Genomic DNA, 24,033 nt, shown 5'->3' on the forward strand with positions numbered 1-24,033 from the left:
CGAGGTCATCCGCCTTTTGCGTGGTATGAGGAATAGATCTGTGTAATATGAAAGCTAAATCTTGAATGTTTTTTGAAACATCGCGTACACAAAAGTACATGGACAGATGATCGGTCACATGGAGCTCATTTTAATGTCCCCATTTTAATAACCTCGTCGGAGTGATGGCGGACAAAAAGGTGTTTTTTGTGAATTAGGTCACAATCAGAAAAAAGTACGTCTGGTCAACTAATCAAACATCAGGTACACATTTACGATGCAAGAACATCTTGGAAAGCCAAGTGGTCATTGAGGTTCCCAATTGGTAAAATTGAGTTATGACAAAGAACACGTTCTATACAGTATATACAGATGTGTATATATATATATATTGTTGCGGTTTTTAGAACCCTCCACTTTGTAAATATTGTAATAATCCCTTATAAATAATCCCCTGTAAATATTCCCATTTTTTGTGTAAAGGTCAAAGGTCGCACCCTAGTTAGGTCATATTGCAACACGTAGAACACCATAGAATCTTCTTTAGTTATTTCATTAGTATGTGTTTCAGGTAAGGATCTGTTCCCAATAGTTTGACTCTGCGTTTGCATTAATCAAATAACCTAGGCCCCTTCAATTACCCCCAATCTCTCTCTCTATCTCCAAAGTGCCAGTAGCACCTACAGTCGGGGTTTGTCCCTCCCAATGCTCTCACGTGATTATATTAGCAGTGCTCATTGTGCGACAAGGTGTATTAGCAGTGCTCATTAATCAAATAACCCCAAATATATATACATATATATGTATATATATATATATATATTATATACACATATATTATATACACATATATATGTGTATATATATATATATATATGTATATGTATATATATATATATATATATATATATGTGTATATATATATATATATATATATATATATATATATATATATATATATATATATATATATATATATATATATATATGTATATATATATATATATATATATATATATATATATATATATATATATATATATATATATATATATATATATATATATATATATATATATATGTATATATATATATATATATATATATATATATATATATATATATATATATATATATATATATATATTGTTACAGACCGCGGATAAGGTGTTGATTTGCCGAGCAGATGGCGGCCGCGGCCCGAACGATTAACAATTACTAAGACCCGATTCCTTAAACATGGGCCAAATCGTGCCACAGGTTTTCAATGGGGAAAAGACAAAGGCGACACGGATGTGAAGAACAGGAAGACAAGACAGAAGTAGGAAATACGAATATAATTTATTACTATTTACAGGACCAAAATAACCAAGGAAGAAGGAAAGATAATAAAATAAAGACAGAAGGAATCAAGGAGACACAGTGCAATGCTAGCTTACCTACAGTCTTAATTAACCCAGGACAGAACAAACAAAAGACAGACTCACACGGGGAATTGCAGAGTGGATTGGCTGGAAGGAGGCATGGGAAGGCCCAGGCCACTACAGGCGTCGAGGTCCCGCTCCAGGAGTCCACCCGCGTTCTTGGCGGGAAAGCCTTGGTGTGCAGCGGCGCGTATCGTTCACCGCGAGCGGATGGGCGCGTCGCACTGGACTCCGGGCTCTTCAGCTCCACTTTAATGCCACTTAACGCCACACTCAACTCATCCTCCTCCAACGCCACTCTCTTTCTGCATCAACCCTTCCTCCTTCAGCAGCAACGGTACTTTCAGCCACCAACCACCAACCCCTCTCTCAAAAAGCCTGCTGTCTCTTCTTTCAGCCACCAACAACCAACTACTAACCACCGTCCTGACGCATGCGCACGCACTTTATATCGCCCCCCGGCGATCAAGCCGCCGGCCGCTAGGACACGCCCATCGGTGAGCTCGCCTCGGCCCTGATTGGTCGCGAGGGCTCACCGACCCCGCCCTTAGAGGGGGCGTTGGCTAGACCACGCCTTGTCCCCGGCGCTGGGCCGACTCCTCCCACCTTTGGCTCCGAGACGACCTCGTGGCTAATGGAGTCTTGCAGCGAAAACAACAACCCACAGCTGCAGCAGAATTCAGCGAACCGCACAATGCAGTTGGCAATTGAGGAAAGGGGAATGTGCAGGGAATCTATCTTGTCTGAATTCGGTGCAATGGAGTATTAATTAATGGAAGACAAATCCTTAGCCCAATACACAGAATAGGGAAATAACTACCAACAAGGAGGAAATCTATGATTGGCTAAACGTGATTGTTTATGACCTAATTACGGGACGCACTTTGACCTTTATACACAACTGGAGGAAGGAGGGTGATATTTTTACAATGTACTATACAATAAAAACACAATAAAAAAACACCATTCTCATATCCACAACAATATATATCTGTGCAGTGTCTGTGTTGTCACTGAACTACTCCCTCAAACTCTTGTGAAATCCTACCAAACTTCTGGTATGCACCTATCTCTTCCGTGTGTATGACCCAAGGGTATTGTTTTTGAAAATTTTCCAATTGTTTTTTTTTTTTTTTTTTGTTTTGAAAGATTTTTTTTTCAACTTAAGTCTTCAATTTCAATTGTTTATAAAATCTAATATCACGTATATTACAAATACATTTGTGCATTATGATTGTTACCCTGCGCTCACGAAGCGAAAGGCAGGGTTAAGCATTCGGGTCCCTCCGAACGTCGTGCATGCGTATGTCGTACGTACGTACGTACGTGCGTGTCTGCATTTAAAAAAAAAACATTTTCTCGGCAACCGTTGTCCGATTGACATGAAATTTTCACCATAGCAGGGCCTCCTTATGTAGAATATTTTAGTGAATATTATGACGTCACAAGTCAATTGGTACAGGCGCCATCTTGGAAAAAAAATTGCACCTCGATATCTCAAAATCCGTGGCACAGAAATAATTGAGACAGGTCTCATTGCAAACAACTCTCCAGGCGGAATAACATATGTGAATGATAACGTCATATGTGCCGCTGTTATGATGTCATAATTCGACAAGTAAAAAACGTTATCCGATCAGGATGAAATTTCTTGAGCATCTTCTCGGTATAAATTGATGCAGAAATTAAATTATAATGACGTAGGTCACGTGGTTCGGACGCCATGTTGTTTTGAGTGAAAAACCACAAATCCAATTTTCTCCTAAACGACTGAACAGATCGAGGCCAAACTTTGCAGGCAGAATCGCATACCTATGACGAACAAAAACGCCAGCGAGTATGACGTCATACATCACATGGTTTCGGAGTTATGACGTTTTAAGCATAAACTTTTAAAACCAAGCTCCTCCCTCATTTGTGATCCTATCGAGGGGAAACTTCACAGATGTGTTCAGCATATCATTCTACTAAAACGACCTTTTGGAATTTGTGATAGGTCACGTGGTTTAGCAGATATGAATAATTAAATGAAAAACAATTTTTATATAACTCTTGAACCGCTTCATTGATCGACGTGAAACTTTATATTATAGTAGAGGTAATGAAGTGTAACATGTGTGCAATTATAGTAGAGGTAATGAAGTGTAACATGTGTGCAAAATTTTAAGATGATTGAATGTACGGTCTGGAAGCTAGAAGTTTTTATTTGGTGAAGAAGAAGAGTCCTCTTGTAGGGCATGGAATTAATTATCACACTGCACATAACGAGCAGGCAAAGTACGGAGCAACCTCACGGGGCCATTTTGACCTCAATTAAAATTCTGATTTCAGATTTGTCAATTGCCGTGGTATATTAACACATGACCAAAACAGATTTGGCAAAAGTCCGACGGGTTTTGACGAAAATATAACATTTGTGTCTGCATTTCAGTAAAGTAAAGTGTGTGCCATGTCAGCATTTTAAAAATTAAAACGTGGCTCATTGTAAAGAACTCCATATGGGGAATAGGTGTTGTTAACGATGACGTCATTGGTGCCATAATTATGACGTCATAATTCGACAGGAACAACACTTAGTCTGATCAGTTTGAAATTTATTGAGCATGATCTATGCAACAATTATTTAGAGAATATAAATTTATGATGTCATCGCTCACGTGGTCTGGCAGCCATATTGGATCAAAAAAAAGAAACGTTCAAAAATAGAAGAGTTGGCTCACACCAAGTTGACTGCGCAGGGTAAGTATTCTATGAATACCATGTAGTTTGAATTATGATTGGTGTAAACCATGATAAAACAGCAACTCGGGTACAGTCATTTATCTATATATCTACATATCTGAGCAGTGTCTGTTGTCACTGAACTACTCCCTGAAACTTTTGTTTCCGTGGTTGTAAAGTGTTTTTAATAACGTGGTGGTGGTTTTGAATCATGTGGTCGTGAGGTATTTTGAATTATGTGGTGGTGAGGTGTTTTTAAATGATGTGGTGGTGAGGTGTTTTTAAATGATGTGGTGGTGAGGTGTTTTGAATTACGTGATGGTGAGGTGTTTTGAATTACTTGGTGGTGAGGTGTTTTTAATTATGAGGTGGTGAGGTTTGAATTAGTTGGTGATGAGGTGTTTTGAATTACTTGGTGGTGAGGTGTTTTAAATTACGTGGTGGTGAGGTGTTTTAAATTACTTGGTGGTGAGGTGTTTTGAATTACTTGGTGGTGAGGTGTTTTAAATTACGTGGTGGTGAGGTGTTTTAAATTACTTGGTGGTGAGGTGTTTTTAAATTACTTGGTGGTGAGGTGTTTTAAATTACGTGGTGGTGAGGTGTTTTAAATTACTTGGTGGTGAGGTGTTTTAAATTAGGTGGGCGTGAGGTGTTTTAAATTACGTGAGGGTGAGGTATTTTAAATTACGTGGTGGTGAGGTGTTTTGAATTACATGGTGGTAAGATGTTTTGAATTACATGGGGGTGAGGTGTTTTGAATTACATGGTGGTAAGATGTTTTGAATAACATGGGGGTGAGGTGTTTTGGATTACGTGGTGGTGAGGCGTTTTAAATTTGGTGGGGGTGAGGTTTTTTAAATTACGTGGTGGTGAGGTGTTTTGCATTACATGGTGGTAAGGTGTTTTGAATTACATGGGGTTGAGGTGTTTTAAATTACATGGGGGTGAGATGTTTTGGATTATGTGGTGGTGAGGTGTTTTAAATTACATGGGGGTGAGGTGTTTTGGATTATTACGTGGTGGTGAGGGGTTTTAAATTTGGTGGGGGTGAGGTGTTTTAAATTACGTGGTGGTGAGGTGCTTTGAATTACATGGTGGTAAGGTGTTTTTAATTACATGGGGGTGAGGTGTTTTAGATTATGTGGTGGTGAGGTGTTTTAAATTTGGTTGGGGTGAGGTGTTTTAAATTTCTTGGTGGAGAGGTGTTTTAAATTTGGTGGGGTGAGGTGTTTTAAATTTCTTGGTGGTGAGGTGTTTTAAATTTGGTGGGGTGAGGTGTTTTAAATTACGTGGGGGTGAGGTGTTTTGAATTACGTGGTGGTGAGGTGTTTTAAATTACATGGTGGTGAGGTGTAATCGTCCCAAACTTCCAGTCTGCACCTTCCCCTCCCGTCTGTATGTGCTGAGGGGTTCTTTTTTTTTTTAATATATATTTTTTCAACCTAAATTGCTTATAAAAATGTAATATCACAAACACTACAAATAAATATGTGCAAAATAATTGTTTGTATTATGATTGGTGTAAATCATGACAACACAGCAACGCAGGTACAGTCATTATCCTCAGCTAAAATAAGCCCGTTCCTCAGTAATGACGCTTGGTGAGGCGAGCGCAGCGAGCCGAGCCCAGCTAGTATATATATATATATATATATATATATATATATATATATATATATATATATATATCGATAGATACACACACATATATACAGTATATATATATATATATATATATATATATATATATATATATCTATATAGTATATATATATATATACAGACTTGGCATTTAATATGGAATTTTTTTTTTCTTGACTTGGGTTTACTTTCTTAACTCAGTTTATCAATCTGGTGAGTTTCTTTTACACTTTGGTGATTTATTTGTTAAAAGAACCATGTCACTAATTGTCTGTCACAGCAAGAAGTCAACAACAGGATTATATCACAGGTGGCGTGGCAAAATGTACGGACAGGTGCATTTGGCGATTGGCTTCACAGTCGGGTATACAAGGGTTGTTGCGTTCTGTATTCGTGGAAAACAACTGCTGCACGTCTCCAAAAGTTATTGCCGCTTCCTCTGGAGAAGGTCCGTCAACTCGACAATGCTGTTTGTCATGGAGTAGTGGCTTCACGAAATTACGGCATGAAAGACCGTGCTATTGCTCGGCAGTATGGCATCACTCAAGGTCAGGTGTCAAAGATCCTTAAACGAAATGCTCAGAGGGGTGTCCCTACTCCAATACCGAGGCCAGGACATCCCCGCAGAACCACAAGGAGGGATGATCGCCAGCTGCACCGGTTAGTCCGCAATGGCCGAACCAAGTCAGCTAATCGGCTTAGGGCTGAGTGGCAGCAACTGACAAATGTGCCTGTATCCAGAAGGCGAGTCAACCAACGACTGGTTCAAGCAGGCTATCGTGCCAGGCGTCCCCTGAAAAAGCCACGCCTGACCAGACAACACCGCCAGCGCCGATTGCAGTGGGCCAGAGAGCACCGTCAATGGCAGCCAGGACACTGGAATCACGTGATCTTCAGTGATGAGTCTAGATTTCTGGTCTATCGTCAAGATGGCCACGTCCGAGTGCGCAGACAAGTGCATGAAGCCTACAACAAAGATTGTATAGTGCCAAGAGTCCAAGCTGGAGGTGGTGGGCTGACCGTTTGGGCTGCTTTTCATGCAGGGGGCAAAACTGACCTGGTTGGTCTGAATGGAAACCTGAACAAGTTCAAGTACAGGGCCATTCTGGAAGAAACATTGCTTCCATTTGCTCGTGCAGCCTTTCGAGGAAACTTTGTCTTCCAAGATGACAATGCACGGCCTCATCGTGCTCGCATGATCCAACACTTTCTTGCTGACCGTAGTGTAGAGCATATGGAGTGGCCTGCCATGTCCCCGGATATGAATCCGATAGAGAACTTGTGGGCAGAATTAACGCATCAAATTGACCACTTGGACCAGCAGCCGACCTCTGTGCGTGAATTGCAGCAGGCTATTGTCACTGCATGGCAAGCAATTCCTGTCCAAACCTTGGCAAATCTCGTGAACAGCATGCCTCAACGTGTACGTGCTCTCCTGAATGCTCGTGGGGGTTACACAAAGTACTGAACTGTAATTTTACTGTCCATAATCCCAGTCGTAATTTAACTTTTGTTTTTGTTAAAAAAATTTTGGCTAATGTGCAAAATAAAGAGATACTTCTGGAAAACGTACAGAAGTTTAACACAGTACTGTCCATGAATTGAGTTCGATATCAGTTTCCATCACTTTCAAGGATCAATTTATTTGTTTCGAAATGTCAAATGTGGTTTTTGTTTCTTTTAAAGGTCACATTAACAAAATCTAGAATAATTTCAACATAATTCCAATGAACGTTTGGTTCTAAGACATCTTGAAAAGTAAGTTCACCCCCACAAAAAAAATATTCCATATTAAATGCCAAGTCTGTATATATATATATATATATATATATATATATATATATATATATATATATATATATATATATATATATATATATATATATATATAAGAAATAATATCTATAAATACAAATGACGAAAGTGGAAACTGCCTTCCAGTCCATGATGAAGATTTGAGGTGCAGACGAACACTTGTCGGCAGGAGGAACATTTGTCTTTGTGCTCTAATGATCTTGGCAAGGTCACAACAAGGTGGGGCTGTATATGGAGGTCCAAGGGACAGCCGGTCCTTTCGCTCGAGATCACAGCTGCTTGCTCAAAGCAGATCGAAGAGTTTTGCCGTTAGCGGAGGTTTTCCTGTGTGCAGAGTGGTGGGAAGTGGGAGAGGAGTGGGGCATCTGCACGTATTGAGGTCTTTGGGAAGGGGAAGGTTGAGGGATTGTGAGGGGTTGATGGAGCGAGTAGTACAAAACAGGGAATACCAGAAACAAAGCTACACGACTAATTATATTGCATGCATAAATAATGAAAGAAGAGTGGAATTGAAATCCGGACTTTTGTGATGTTCATATAATTTTCCTAATTTTTGTGAAGTCTGGAAAGAAAAAATGATACTTACCTTAACTTTATTCCAGTACAGCCATTATCTCCTCTAATCAATGGATTTCTCACACATGGCCACCCGGCCTTGAGTGTTCAATTCCCACAAACAAGCGGCGATCCATAAATATTTGGCCTATTGTGAAAAGTTATAAACAAAATTAATAAAACTGCATCTTTTCAACAATGTCCTTCTTTTATAGCAAATGTCATTGTTTTGACTGAATAATCATTTTATTTATTTTTTCATTTCAAAAAATTTCTCATTTTATTTTTACTTTTATGCTATGGGACAAGGGGGCGGGGGGCGGGGGGCAGGGGGGAGGCTGGCAGGATGCCCTTAAGGTTTGCGTACTTACATTTGAGGTCTCTAGCATGATATTTGGCATGCAGGGCAAGGCCTCAATGCGTGTGCTGTCCATTGGAAGAATGCTAAGTATTGAGGGGAAATACCTGTCCTCTCTGACTGCTGAGAAGGCAACGGTAACCTACCCAGCAAAGCCCTTGCCTTGGAACTAATTGGCCACACTGACGCTCTCTCAAGAGTATCTCTGGTACATTTGATTGATCGATTGCTAGGTCTTAGATATTTTAAAAAAACATACCATGAGCAGCAGCAAATGTAACTTGAGTGAACCTCCCAGGAGGCAGCCATGTGTTGGGCATGATCTATGTGATGTCACATGTCCATTTTATATAGCTGATCGGTTTTATTCGTTCATCACGCTTGCATTTTCTCTACATTAAACTCTCTCTATTATTAATTACTCCGGTTTCAAAATCACGTCACGCTGACTGTATCTCGCACCCTAGAGACACCACAAATTGTTCAGTCCTGTTGGCAGCACAGTCAGGATAATAGCTCTAATTTAATCAAGGAAAGTTTCCCCTCCAGCCAAACAAAACTCAACTTCATTCTTTACAGACAAGGTTGTTACCAACGTCGGGGTCTTCCCCAACTGAGATGGCTTCCTGCCAATGGGGCAACTTAAACACCAGGGTACATTTTTAAGCCTTTTGTCTCCTCATGCTAGTGCCAAAAGCAAGAGGACATTTATTATTTACCTTGGCATTTCATTAAAATAAACCTTCGAGGACCTTCCAGATATCTCCCATCAACTGTTTTTTTTTCAGCTGACATTGTTACAAGATATGACAAGAAGTTGCTGTAGCATGTGCTGATTCCCACGTAACGATGTCACTTAATTGTACACTCGATGGATGCTTCCTTTTGTGTAATATACTAGGGCATTGCCCGTACTATATCTATATCTAAAATTATATCCCCCCCCTCTATTTACATGAAATGGTTTGGTCCAAAGCGAACGGCTTGCGAGTACGGTGACAATCCCCCCCCTCTATTTACATGCAATGGTTTGGTCCAAAGCGAACGGCTTCCGGAGTTTGGTAAAGAAATCGCCATCGCGTGCACAAACGCGCAGGAAAGCGAATGAATCGCAAATTCGGTTTTATTAGTTTTAAAACATAGTTTAACGCCAACATAGTTTGCAAACGTGAAATAAATGAATACGCTCTCAAATGTGCCATCCGAGGCAGAGTGTGTCCTCCACGTTCGGCACACGCGATCGTTCGCTGCTCTCTGATTGGTTGAATCGTTTTTTGGACATAGCTCGGTAAGTAATTGTCCGATTAATATGAAACCTTGAAAAGGCACATCCTCGGGTCCCCAGCAATATACCTGGCAAGTTAAAAGTATATCGGACCCGTGGTTGTCGAGAAACAGCGGTCACAGACAAACAGACGTACAAACGTACAGAGATTACTGGAATTATAGATACTAGGGCATGCCCGTACTATATATAAGCTAGGACGTGCCCGTACGTGGGTGCCCGTTCCTTGCCAAAAAAAACAAAAAAAAAAACATGAATGGTTTGGTCCATTCGCAACGACCACAGAACCCCCCCCTCTATTTACATGCAATGGTTTGGTCCAAAGCGAACGGTTTGGTCCATTCGATGTGATTCGATGATTCGATGTGAATGGTTTGGTCCATTCGCAACGACCACAGAACCCCCCCCTCTATTTACATGAATGGTTTGGTCCATTCGCAAAGCCAAAGCGAACGACCACAGAACCCCCCCCCTCTATTTACATGAATGGTTTGGTCCATTCGCAAAGCCAAAGCGAACGACCACAGAACCCCCCCCCCCCCCTCTATTTACATGAATGGTTTGGTCCATTCGCAACGGCAAAGCGAACGGCGAACGGCTAAATCGCCATAGCTCGGTAAGTACTTGTCCGATTAATTTCAAACCTTGAAAAGGCACATCCTCGGGTCCCCAGCAATATACCTGGCAAGTTTCAAGTATATCGGACCGGTAGTTGTCGAGAAACAGCGGTCACAGACAAACAGACAAACGTACAAACGTACAAACGTACAGACAGAGATTACTGGAATTATAGATAGATATTACTCAACATAGAAAACCTCCATAAAAAAAAGAGGATAAAACTGATTTGTGATGTCAATGGATTCTCATACTGCTGCCATAAGGACAATAGACCAGAAGAGCCCCATAGGATGTGAAATGATGAATGAATGTATCGATTGAATTTGGCCAATGTGACCTGCATTGCTGCACTGCTGCTCGCTCAAGAGTATCTCTGGTACATTTGATTGATCGATTGCTAAGTCTTAAATATGAAAAAAAACCATACCATTAGCAGCAGCAAATGTAAAAAACAAAATGCAGCCATTTGGCCAATCCAAGGAATTACTTTTGCAAAATATACCACACATGTTCTGCAATTTTAGGGCCTGTAATGCTGATAACATCCTGAATCCTCATGTAAGAACATCCTGATGGGAGAGAAACACTATCGAGTTGAAATGACCACCGAGACGATGCAATGGCTGCGGCCTTTCATCACACCCCAACGACAGGACTTGGACAATGTGCAGCAGTTTGTTTGTTGAATGACAATGGATGATACTAGGCACAGGTAATCAACATTAATTTCGTTAGTGCCTCCCAGCCTCTGTGTGTAATGGTTAAAGCATCCGCTCTGTGTCTGAGATATCGCAGTTCGAACCCCGGCTGAGTTGACACCAAAGAATAGCACATGCTGCTTCCTTACTTGACGCTCAGCATTCAAAAACCCGATAGAGAATGGACAAAAAAGGATTGGCTGGTAATAATAGCATGGGCTTTCATGGGCCTGTTGGCCTCCTGTCAATGTTTCTTGGAAGGGAACTCATATATATGTGTATGTATTAGGCCTGGGCGATAATGGAAAAACCTATATCATGATCATAGACCTCATTATCACGATTATCGCAATAATATCATTATAATATAAAAAAGAAGAAAAAGACATAAAATGTCATAGCCCCCGCCATGGTTTTAGTAATTTTGCTGTACAGACTTAGACCATCATTCAGCCATCTTTGCTCGAATTACAAAACAAAATCTTCTGCATATGTATACTCTCATGTATTGTCTTTGTGCCAAGTTTGAAGAAAATTGGACCATGCATGTCCGAAAATTTGAAGGAGACACGTCAGAGCATTAAAATGGCTGACAGGCGGCCATATTGGATCCACTCCAGAAAAAAATGACATGCCTATGTAAGGCGTCATTCATTACCCTGCGCTCGCAAAGCGAAAGTCAGGGTTAAGCATTCGGGTACGTACGTACGGTATGTGCGTGTCTGCATTTTAAAAATTCATTTTCTCGGCAACCGTTGGTCCGATTGACATGACATTTTCACCATGGGAGGGGCTCCTCCTGTAGAATATTTTAGTGAATATTATGACGTCACAGGTCACGTGATACTGGCGCCATCTTGGAAAAGGCAAAAAAAAATTGCACCTCTATCTCAAAAACCGCTGCACAGAAATAATTGAGACAGGTCTCATTGCAAAGAACTCTCCATGCGGAATAACACATGTGAATGATTACGTCATAGGTGCCGCCATTGTGACGTCATAATTCGACAAGTAAAAGACTTTATCCGATCAGGATGAAATTTCTTAACCATCTTCTCGGTATAAATTGATGCAGAAATAAAATTATAATGACGTCGTAGGTCACGTGGTTTCGACGCCATATTGTTTTGAGTGAAAAGCCTGAAAAACCACTAAAATCTAATTTTCTCCAAAACGACTGAACAGATCGAGGCCAAACTTTGCAGGCAAAATCGCATACCCATGACGAACAAAAACGTCAGCGAGCATGACGTCATGCGTCACATGGTTTTGGAGTTATGGCGTTTTTCAGCATAAACTTTTAAAACCTAGCTCCCTCATTTTTGATCCTACCGAGGGGAAACTTCATGGATGTGTTCGGCATATCAGTCTACTAAAATAGCCTTTTGGAATTTGCGATAGGTGATGTGGTTTGGCAGATATAAATAATTAAACGAAAATATTTTTAAAAATTATAACTCTTGAACCGCTTCATTTATCGACGTGAAACTTTATATTATAGTAGAGATCATGAAGTGTAACGCGTGTGCAAAATTGTTCAAGATGATTGGATGTATGGTCTGGAAGCTAGAAGTTGTTATTGCGTGAAGAAGAAGAGTCTTCTAGAGTGGGCATGGAATTAATTATCACACTGCACATGATGAGCAGGCAAAGTACGGAGGGACCTCACGGGGTTATTTTGACCTCAAATAAAATTCTGTTTTCAGATTTGTCAATCGCTGAGGGATATTAACACATGACCAAAACAGATTTAGCGAAATTCCGACGATTTTTGACGAAAATATAACATTTGTGTGCATTTCAGTAAAGTAAAGTGTGTGCCGTGTCAGCATTTGTAAAAATTGAAACGTGGCTCATTGTAAACAACTCCATATGGGGAATAGGTGTTGTTAACGATGACGTCATTGGTGCCATAATTATGACGTCATAATTCGACAGGGACAAAGCTTAATCTTATCAGTTTGAAATTTATTGAGCATGATCTCTGCAACAATTATTTAGAGAATATAAATTTATGATGTCATCGCTCACGTGGTCTGGCAGCCATATTGGAGCAAAAAAAAAACGTTCAAAAACAGAAGAGTTGACTCACACCAAGTTGACTGCGCAGGGTAAGTATTCTATGAATACCATCTTCTGATCTGTGTGCCAAGTTTGAACAACATCGGCAAATGCATGTCAGAGAAATGGGTGAGAACGTGTTCAACATTGGGTTTTTTTTAATAAAATGGCCGCCAGTCGGCCACCTTTGTAACAAAATGATGTGCATATGTATATATACCATCATGTATTGTATGTGTGCCAAGTATGAACAAAATCGGTCCATACACGATCTCTGATATATGGTTGCGGACACAAGGACGCACGAGACCAAATCCATAAGCCCCGTTTCAGACTAAGTCCAATGGGGCTAATAATGTAATTTGTGCCTTGAGAACCATATAACATACAATAACAATCTATATAAAAACAAACTGAATAGCCATAGTTACCTGTGTTCGTACTCTTTATTTCATCATTGTGTTTCAATTTGTTGAAAGTCAAACCTCATTTTACCTGGACGAAATCGCTTTTCTCCTTTGCCGAGTGACTGGACGAGCAGTTTGCAAAGAGGTTGATACAGAACGTCTGGCTTGGCAAGCAATAGCATGCGGCTTGCTAACGGAACACACCAATAAGCCGCTTGCTAACGGAACCCACCAATAAGCGGATTACAAACGGAACACATCAATAAGAGGCTTGCTAACAGAACACACCAATAAGCGGATTACAAACGGAACACACCAATAAGTGGAATACAAACGGAACACACCAATAAGCGGCTTGCTAACAGAACACACCAATAAGCGGCATGCTAACGGAACACACCAATAAGCGGCTTGCTAACGGAACACACCAAGCAAGCAACTCGCTAATGGAGCACACCAATAAGCAGATTACTAACGGAACACACAAATAAGCGGATTACTAATGGATCAAACCAATAAGCGGCTTGCTAACGGAACACACCAATAAGCGGCTTGCTAACGGAACACACCAATAAGCGGATTACTAACGGAACACACCAATGAGCGGCTTGCTAACGGAACACACAGAACAACCTGCTTGCTAACAGAACAAATCGAGCAAGTTGGTTGCCAATGGAACACACTGAGCAACCTGCTTGCTATCGGAGCACACCGAGCAAGCAACTCGCTAACCGAGCACACGGAGCAAGCATCTCGCTAATGGAACACACCAAGCAAGTGGCTTGTTAACGCAACACTCCAATATGCAGATTACTAACGGAACACACCAATAAGAGGCTTGCTAACAGAACACACAGAGCAACCTGCTTGCTAACGGAACACATCGAGCAAGTTGCTTGCTAACGGAACACATCGAGCAAGTTGCTTGCTAACGGAACACATCGAGCAAGTTGCTTGCTAACGGAACACACCAATAAGAGGCTTGCTAACGGAACACATCGAGCAAGTTGCTTGCTAACGGAACACATCGAGCAAGTTGGTTGCCAATGGAACACACAGGGCAACCTGCTTGCTAACGGAGCACACCGAGCAAGCAACTCGCTAATGGAACAAACCAAGAAAGTGGCTTGTTAACGCAACACTCCAATATGCCGATTACGAACGGAACACACCAATAAGCGGCTAACTAACGGAACACATCGAGCAAGTTGCATGCCAACGGAACACTTTTATTTTATTTATTATTATTATTATTTTTTGTATACAAGATCGAGGCTCGTGAAAGAGCTAATATTAATCACCCAAAAAGGCAACCGACACATAAAACACAAAATAAGGGGAGCGGAACACAAGATGGGGAGAGAGGGGGAAGGACACAAACACAACATTTGAGAGCAAGGACATCGAGAGAAATGTGGGAGGGGGAGGGCTTTGGGAGAGGTGGGAGAGGCATAAAACACATGAACACTGCAAGGACTTCCAGGAAAGAAGTTGGAATTTCAAAAAAAAGTGTATCTGGGGTGAATTAGTGGGGGTACAAAAGATCAAGGTTTTGGATGGAGGAAGATAAGAGATGGTGGTGAACAGCTGTTTTAAAGACCTGGAGGGAGGAGTGGGATTGAAGGGAGTGGGGGAGTTTGTTCCAGGGGCAGGAGAAAAGGGGAATGAAAGATTGAAGGTGAGCAGAGAGCCTAGATTTTGGCAATTTAACCATGAGAGGGTTGCTGGCAGATCTTGTGCGACCTGTAGGAATATTAGGGGGACAGCACAGAGAGAGCTGGGGGAGCAAGGCCGGAGAGGAGTCGGTAGAAGACAGAGAGACCACCAACCTGCCTGCGGTGAGTGAGTGAAAGGCCCTCACAGTTAGCTTCATCGCAGGAGATTCCAATGATTCTGAAAGCTTTGGTTTCAACAGCGTGAAGCCGAGCTAGGTGTGAGGCAGGAGCACCAGCCCAGAGGGGGGAACAGTATTCCATTGAGCTGCGGATGAAAGCCATATATGTGGTGAGGAGCTCAGGTGTGCCAAGGAAGGACTTCGCACGACGGAGGATGCCCAGTCGGCGACTGGCGTTGGAGGCCAGCTTGGAAATGTCGTTATCCCAAGAAAGATCATGGCAGATAGTGAGACCCAAAAGTTTGAGCGACAGAATTTCATGGAGAGGATTGTTGAGAAAGTAGATGGGAAGGTTTTCCAGTCGGTCTTTTCAGAGAGACATAGTAAGAGTGTGGGATATGTCAGGATTGAAAGACATGTTCCACTTCTTTGACAGTCTGTGATTTTGTTCAGGTCTGCAGAGAGTGAGGAGGCTGCAGACTGCCGATCTGAGAGATGAGGAATGGAGCGCCAGATAGTGGAGTTATCAGCAAAGAGATGGAGAGGATTTTCCAGAGAGTCGGAGAAATCATTGATGAAGACCAGATGTAGCACAGGGCCCAGAACACTACCTTGGGGAACTCCAGCCAGAACAGGCAGGGGAGATGAGAGAAATCCATTCAGGGCCACATGTTGCCTACGACCAGAGAGGACGTCCGCAAGCCATGAGTGGAGATGTCCATGGATACTATAGGAGGAGAGTTTGGTGAGCAGAGCTAGGTGACAGACCATATCAAAGGCACGTGATATGTCAAGGGAGACAGCTCTGATTTCCTGTTTGGCATTGAGGACCTCCATCCATTGTTGAGACAGCAGAAGCCGCATGTCCAGAGTAGAATGGCCTGGTCTGAATCAAAATTGATGATCAGAGATCAAGCCATTGGAGAAGAGGAAGGATTTGATATCCGAAGCAAAGATGGATTCCATGACTTTGCTGATAATTGGGAGCAGGCTGATTGGTCTGCAGTTGCAAGGATCTGTTTTTGCTCCTTTTTTGTGTAAAGCGGTAATGTTAGCTGATTTCCAAGATGCTGGCAGATGACCTTGAGCAAAAGAGAGGGTGAAAAGAACAGAGAGAGGGTGAGATAGAGCGGCAGAGCAGATTTTAGGACCCGTGGGCTGATGCCATCTGGTCCAGTTGCAGAATCAGAGTCGAGCTTTGACAAAAACTTCTCCACCTTGTCAGGAGAGAAGGTCACAGAGTCCAGGAGCAGTTGGGTTCGACTGGGAAAGGTGGGAACAGAGAGAGATGGGTTTGGGACACAAGATTTTGAGGCAAACACAGAGTGAGGCATTCGGCTTTGTCACGCGCGATGTCAACTGTGTCACCATTTGAGGTAAGGGAGGGGATGGAGGGGGAACAAACACCAGAAACGGATTTGACCAGACGCCACCTGGATTTGGAGGAAGGAGACAGGTTTGAGAGTTCAATCTTGAGTGTGGAGAGATAGTGCTTCCTGGCACTCCTGAGGGTAGACACACACTTGTTCCGAGCTTGGTGGAAGCAACTGAGATTGCCTTGAGTTGGATTTGCCTTCCAAGATGGAAAGGCAAGTTGTTTCAGGGCAACTGCCTCACCACAAGATTCAGTGTACCATGGACGGGAGGAAGGGTAAGACAACTGAAGACGAGATGGGATAAATCTGTGCATGAGAGAGAGAGCAGTTTGCTTTGGAAGAATTTCCATTAAGAATTGATGTCAGAGGCAGTAGAGATGGGAGACCAATCCAGGTGATTGATGGCTGCTTGCAGCCCGTGCCTGTCGGCCTGAGTGAAATGCCAAACACGTCGGCGCTGAGGATGCTCTCTGAGAATGGCCAGAGAGATGTCCACTTTAACAAGCACATGATCAGAAAGACACAGCAAGCAATATCGAGCAAGTTGCTTGCTAATGGAGCACACCGAGCAAGCTGCTTGCTAACGGAGCACACCGAGCAAGTGGCTCGCCAACAGAACACACCAAACAAGCGGCTCGCTAACAGAACACACCAAACAAGTGACTTACTAACGGAACACACAGAGCAAGCGGCTCGCCAACAGAACACACCAAGCAAGCGGCTCGCTAACAGAACACACCAAACAAGTGACTTACTAACGGAACACACCAAGCAAGCGGCTCGCCAACAGAACACACCGAGCAATCAACTCGCTAACGAAACAGACCAAGCAAGCTGCTTGCAAACAAAACACTGAGCAAGCGGCGCACTAATGGAACACACCAGGCAAGCTACTCTCTAATGGACTGGCTTCACTCTTCGGGCATTTAAAATTACGTCTTTGTTGATGATTAGAATTTGATTTGATGTTTGAGATGAGGAATTTGATGTTGAACTTAGCGGGCTGACAGGATGGTCTCGAGGTACACACACTCACGTCTAAGCTGTCTCGCCTGGATTTAAATCCCGACCCAGCTATAAACTGTCATCCCAGTGTTTCACAGGGAATGGGATTGATTCATCAATGTGTCCTTCGGATGGACGTTAAAGTGGGGAACCCATCTGTTGGCATGGGTTGGTGAACGTTAAAGATCCCATGGTGTCCTTCACAAAGAGTAGGCGAGTATGGCGGCACCATGACGAGGCGAACTAACTAGGCCAATGTCAGGCCTCGCCAGCCGGTTCTTGAATGACTTGGTCCAAGCTAACCCCGGCCGACCCCGCAAGGTGGGATAATAGTACCTGTTAAAGAACAACAACTTTGATGTTGAACTTCGCGAATAATAAATGGCAAGCAATCCCATGGTGTGCCAAAAATGTAACAAACAAATAAATGAACGAACAACGTCATCATTTTTGCCGCTCGTTCAGTGCATCGCGAACAGTGAGAGGAGAATAACGAGAATACCTGCTTATCCTTGTCTTCAAAGCCAAAACTCCACACACCGAATATGCTTACCTTCTCGATCTTTAACAAGATGTTGCCTATAGTGCTCAACCTCGTGCACAGACAAACTCACAAAGCGAACTCAAACGGATCGGCGACTTAAACATCGGCAGCACTTTCGGCGCATTTACTAATTCAATTGGTTGTTTGTTTCATGTTTATTGTTCAATGAAATACCATTTAAATTGCATCTTGGAAAATATATATTCCATATTATATCACCTGCTTCATTTTATAGGGCTGCATTTAATACAGGTACACTACATTGCCAAAAGTATGTGGACACCCGAGCATCACACCCGTGTGTGCTCATCGAACATCTCATTCAAAAATCATGGGCATTAATATGGAGTTCTTCCCCCTTTGCTGCTATAACAGCCTCCACTCTTCTGGGAAGGATTTCCACCAGATGTTGGATCATTGCTGTGGGGATTTGTTTCCATTCAGCCACAATAGCATTAGTGAGGTTGGGCACTGATATTGGGCGAGTATGCCTGGCTCACAGTCAGAGTTCCAATTCATCCCAAAGGTGTTCAATGGGGTTGAGGTCAGGGCTCTGTGCAGGCCAGTCAAGTTCTTCCACACCGATCTCGACAAATCATTTCTGTATGGACTTCGCTTTGTGCACGGGGGAATTGTCATGCTGAAACAGGAAAGGGCTTTCCCCAAACTGTTGCCACAAAGTTGGGAGCACACAATCGTCTAGAATGTCATTTGTTAACGCAACACTCCAATACGCAGATTACTAACGGAACACCCCAATAAGGGGATTACTAATGGAACACGCCAATAAACGGCTAGCTAACGGAACACATCGAGCAAGTTGCATGCCAACGGAACACTTTTATTTTATTTATATAGCAAGGACGTTCGCAACTGTAGCGTTAAGATTTCCCTTCACTGGAACTAAAGGGCCTAGTCCGAAGCAGGAAAAACAGCCCCAGACCATTATTCCTCCTCCACCAAACTTTACAGTTGGCACAATGTATTCGGGCAGGTAGCGTTCTCCTGGCACCGCCAAACCGAGATTCATCCGTCGGACTGCCAGATGATGAAGCGTGATTCATCACTCCAGAGAATGTGTTTCCACTGCTTCAGAGTCCAATGGTGGTGAGCTTTACACCAATCCAGCCGATGCTTGGCATTGCACATGGTGATCTTTGACTTGTGTGTGGCTGCTCGACCATGGAAACCCATTTCATGAAGCTCCCAACGAACATTTGGTGTGCTGACGTTGCTTCCAGGGGCAGTTTGGAACTCGGTAGTGAGTGTTGCAACCGAGGACATACGATTTTTACATGCTTCAGCACTCGGCGGTCCAGTTCTGTGAGCTTGTGTGTCCTATCACTTCGTGGCTGAGCTGTTGTTGCTCCCAGACGTTTCCACTTCACAATAACAGCACTTACAGTTGTCCGGGGCAGCTTTAGCAGGGCAGAAATTTGATAAATTGACTTGTTGGAAATGTGGCATCTCATGATGGTGCCACGTTGAAAGTCACAGAGCTCTTCAGTACAGCCCACTCTACTGCCAATGTTTGTCTATGTATTCGGGCAGGTAGCGTTCTCCTGTACAGCTCTACTGCCAATGTTTGTCTATGGAGATTGCATGGCTGTGTGCTTGATTATACTGTGTGTATCTCTATATATAAAGGAGGAGTGTGTGTGTGTGTGTGTGTGTGTATGTCTGTCTGTCTGTCTGGATGTCCGCTTATAACCCAAGAACTACACATCGGAGAAACGTTTTAGACACAGATTCGGAATCAGCATAAAATCCTGGTGGTTATAGGCTACTTTTTATTTTAATATCAATGGTTTAAAAAAACCGCGCCAGCTGCAATTCCATGGTGTAGTTTGTGGCGGCGCTATTGTCCCTTTCCGATTCCATGACGCATTGCGGTTCCGATTCGCGATAAGGTATATGCGCTATCACCGACACTTTTCCACCTTTTCCATACCTTTTAATCAGATTTAACTTATCGTCCATCGTAACCACATTACGCTTGGAAACACTAGCATTATCCTTCTTCGGACCCATGGCTAACACAGACACAGTAAAGGAATACTGTACGTCGCCTCTGTTTTGAATGAGAATCAGCGGTTGCGCATACGTACAGTATACTGTACGTACATATTTATATTTTTTTAATGTCCTTTTTGTTGTATTTTTAATTGTTTTTTAGCTTCTTTTATTGTTAATTTATGTACTATTTAATTTATTTTAAATATATTTTTAAGGAAAACAAATATTTTCACGTCTGTAGGAGTGACGTAATGTCGCACATAATGACGTTCGCTGCCCGGTCATGAAAGAAATTATGATTCTCTTGCCAAAGTGACATGCAGATCAGGCAGTAAACCTCCCAACTGAGTTTCTCAACAGTCGTCAGCCTCAAGGACTCCCAACACACAGGTTGATTCTCAAGGTGGGAGCACCAATCATGCTTCTAAGGAATCTTGATCCACCAAAGCTGTGTAATGGAACACAATTGACAATCCAGCAAATGATGCTGCATGTCCTAGAGGCAACCATCCTCTCAGGACAATACAGAGGAGAGAAAGTATTCATTCCAAGGATATCACTTATTCCACCTGACCTTCCATTCTCCTTCAAGAGTATTCAGTGCCCCATCAGGCTATGTTTTGCTATGTCCATCAACAGGGCGCAGGGGCAATCAATGAAGGTTGTAGGCCTGAACTTCACAGAACAAGTGTTTGCCCATGGCCAGCTGTACGTGGGCTGCTTGAGGGTTGGAAAACCAAGCAATCTTTATGTCTTGGCACCACGTAAGAAAACCAGAAATGTTGTATACCCAGAGGTTTTGAGAAATTGAAAATTGAAAAAACGTCATGTAGGAAATGTACTGTGATATTGCTCTAAAATATACATGTTCTTTTCATCATATATTTGTATTATTCTTATTCAACCCGGGCGAAGTCGGGTACCTCAGCTAGTATATATATATATCGATATATATATAGATATCGATATATATATAGATATATATAGATATATATCTATATCTGTGCAGTGTCTGTCTTGTCTTGTCTTGTCACTGAACTACTCCCTCAAACTTTTGTGAAATCGTACCAAACTTCTGCTCTGCACATATCTCTCCCGTCGGTATGTCCTAAGGGTATTTTATTTGAAAAAATGTCCAATTTTCTTTATTTATTTTTTTTGGAATTTTTTGGGGAAATTTTTTTCTTTTTCAACTTAACTTTTCAACCTCAATTGTTTATAAAAGGTAATATCACGTATATTACAAATACATTTGTGCAAAATAATTGTTTGAATTATGAATGGTGTAAACCATGACAAAACGGCAACTCAGGTGCAGTCATTTATCTATACTGTATATCTATATATCTGGGCAGTGTCTGTTGTCACTTTACTTCCTCAAACTTTGTATCCATGGTTGTGAAGTGTTTTTAATAACGTGGTGGTGGTTTTGAATCACGTGGTGGTGAGGTATTTTGAATGATGTGGTGGTGAGGTGTTTTGAAATCATGTGGTGGTGAGGTATTTATAATTACGTGGTGGTGAGGTGTTTTTAATAATGTGGTGTTGAGGTGTTTTGAATTAGTTGGTGATGAGGTATTTTGAATTACTTGGTGGTGAGGTGTTTTGAATTACGTGGCGGTGAGGTGTTTTGAATTACTTGGTGGTGAGGTGTTTTGAATTACATGGTGGTGAGGTGTTTTGAATTACATGGTGGTGAGGTGTTTTAAATTACTTGGTGGTGAGGTGTTTTGAATTACTTGGTGGTGAGGTGTTTTAAATTACGTGGTGGTGAGGTGTTTTAAATTACTTGGTGGTGAGGTGTTTTAAATTACTTGGTGGTGAGGTGTTTTAAATTACGTAGTGGTGAGGTGTTTTAAATTACTTGGTGGTGAGGTGTTTTAAATTAGGTGGGCGTGAGGTGTTTTAAATTACGTGAGGGTGAGGTATTTTAAATTACATGGGGGTGAGGTGTTTTGAATTACGTGGTGGTGAGGTGTTTTAAATTACTTGGTGGTGAGGTGTTTTAAATTACTTGGTGGTGAGGTGTTTTAAATTATGTGTTGGTGAGGTGTTTTAAATTATGTGTGGTGAGGTGTAATCATCCCAAATTTCCAGTCTGCACCTGCCCCTCCCCTATGTATGTGCTGAGGGGTTCTTTCTTGAAAAAAAAAACATTCAACCTAAATCTTCAACCTAAATTGCTTATAAAAATGTAATATCACAAACACAACAAATGCATTTGTGCAAAATAATTGTTTGTATAATGATTGGTGTAAATCATGACAACACAGCAACTCAGGTACAGTCATTATCCTCAGCTAAAATAAGCCCGTTCCTCAGTAACGACGCGTGGTGAGGCGAGCGCTGCGAGCCGAGCCAAGCTAGTATATATATATATTGTCATGTTCCTGGCGATTAAAATCTTTCCAGGGAACGGATAGCTGAACAAGCTGTTACTCCGAAGCGTTCAATAAACTCAAACGAAACCGGATTTAAAATGTCCAAAAATACCGGCTTTATTAAAATAAATGCCGGTCATACAAAATACAATACGGTCAAATCAATTCCTAAATTGGGACGACCCCACAACAGACTTGAAACACGGACACAGGGAAAGATAACGATATATAAAATAACTGTGTGTGGTTATTTCATGCACTTAGCTCTGATCACTGGCGGGGGGTCTTGTCAGGTGTCGTCAAAATCGTCTGGGGCATTGGTGGGAACCGCTCGCTCCCGCGTTGTTCGGCTTCTGCACATCCTCACTCACTGTGCAGCTCGCTCCTCCAGCCGGGCCTGTCCCCGTCGTCCCCGGTGGGAAGCTGCAGCCCTCGGTCCATGGCCCTGCCCTTTGCCTCTGCACGTCCACCAATGGTGTCTCCGAACACAGCCGGTCCGATCGCGTCCTTGAGCCAGTGGTCCAAGCACAATCATTCGCTTTATTGTTCAGAACGAGAGAGACAAATGCCGACTGCCGCGATCCAGACCAGACGCAGAGAGCAGAGAGAAGCAAAGAGAAGAGCGAAGCGAAGAGAAGAGATGAAGCGAAGAGAAGAGAGGAAACAAAATGTCCGCTGGCGCGTCGTTTTATCACCCTTGCTCTCACGTCATCGGCCGTGCTTCACCAATCAGCGAGTCCCTTCTTACCAGTCCCCCTGTCAATCAAGAACCCTGACCAACCACGGCTCATCGGGGCATGGCCTCGGCCTGCCCGTCCTGTGTGTGCCTCCCAAGTCGGGGTTGTCAGCTGTAGGGCTCAATGTATGACTTCTGTTAGGTTTGTATTAATGAGTTTTTAAATGTGGGATTCTAGCCCTACATGTCTATGGTGCGGTGCCATAAGAGACAAAGGAATAGATACAGAAGTAACGATGTACAAGGGATAATTTTACCCATAATCCTTGAGCTAATTAGCACAAGAGCCACCCTTCGTATGGCCACACGTAACATTTAATCCGAACACACGACCTACGGGATCCGTACTTATTACATGGTGGTTCTTATTCTTCATGACAACTGGAGCAAGCTAATTTATGCAAATCTACCTGACCTGAAGTAATCACTGCCTACCCCCGACAAACGTAACAATATATATATATATATATATATATATATATATATATATATATATATATATATATATATATATATATATATATATATATATATATTGTTGTGGATTTTAGAACCCTCCACTTTGTAAATATCTGT

General features: G+C 42.2%; 1 protein-coding gene across 9 annotated transcripts in view; it reads left to right on the forward strand.

The window, feature by feature from the left end:
• LOC137438689 (uncharacterized) overlaps positions 1–24,033 on the forward strand; it is a 155,730-nt gene that overhangs the window by 111,995 nt on the left and 19,702 nt on the right. The window lies entirely within an intron of this gene.

This window comes from Myxine glutinosa, chromosome 1 (assembly GCF_964187855.1).
Source record: "Myxine glutinosa chromosome 1, kmMyxGlut1.1, whole genome shotgun sequence".
In the NCBI taxonomy this organism is placed as follows: domain Eukaryota; kingdom Metazoa; phylum Chordata; class Myxini; order Myxiniformes; family Myxinidae; genus Myxine; species Myxine glutinosa.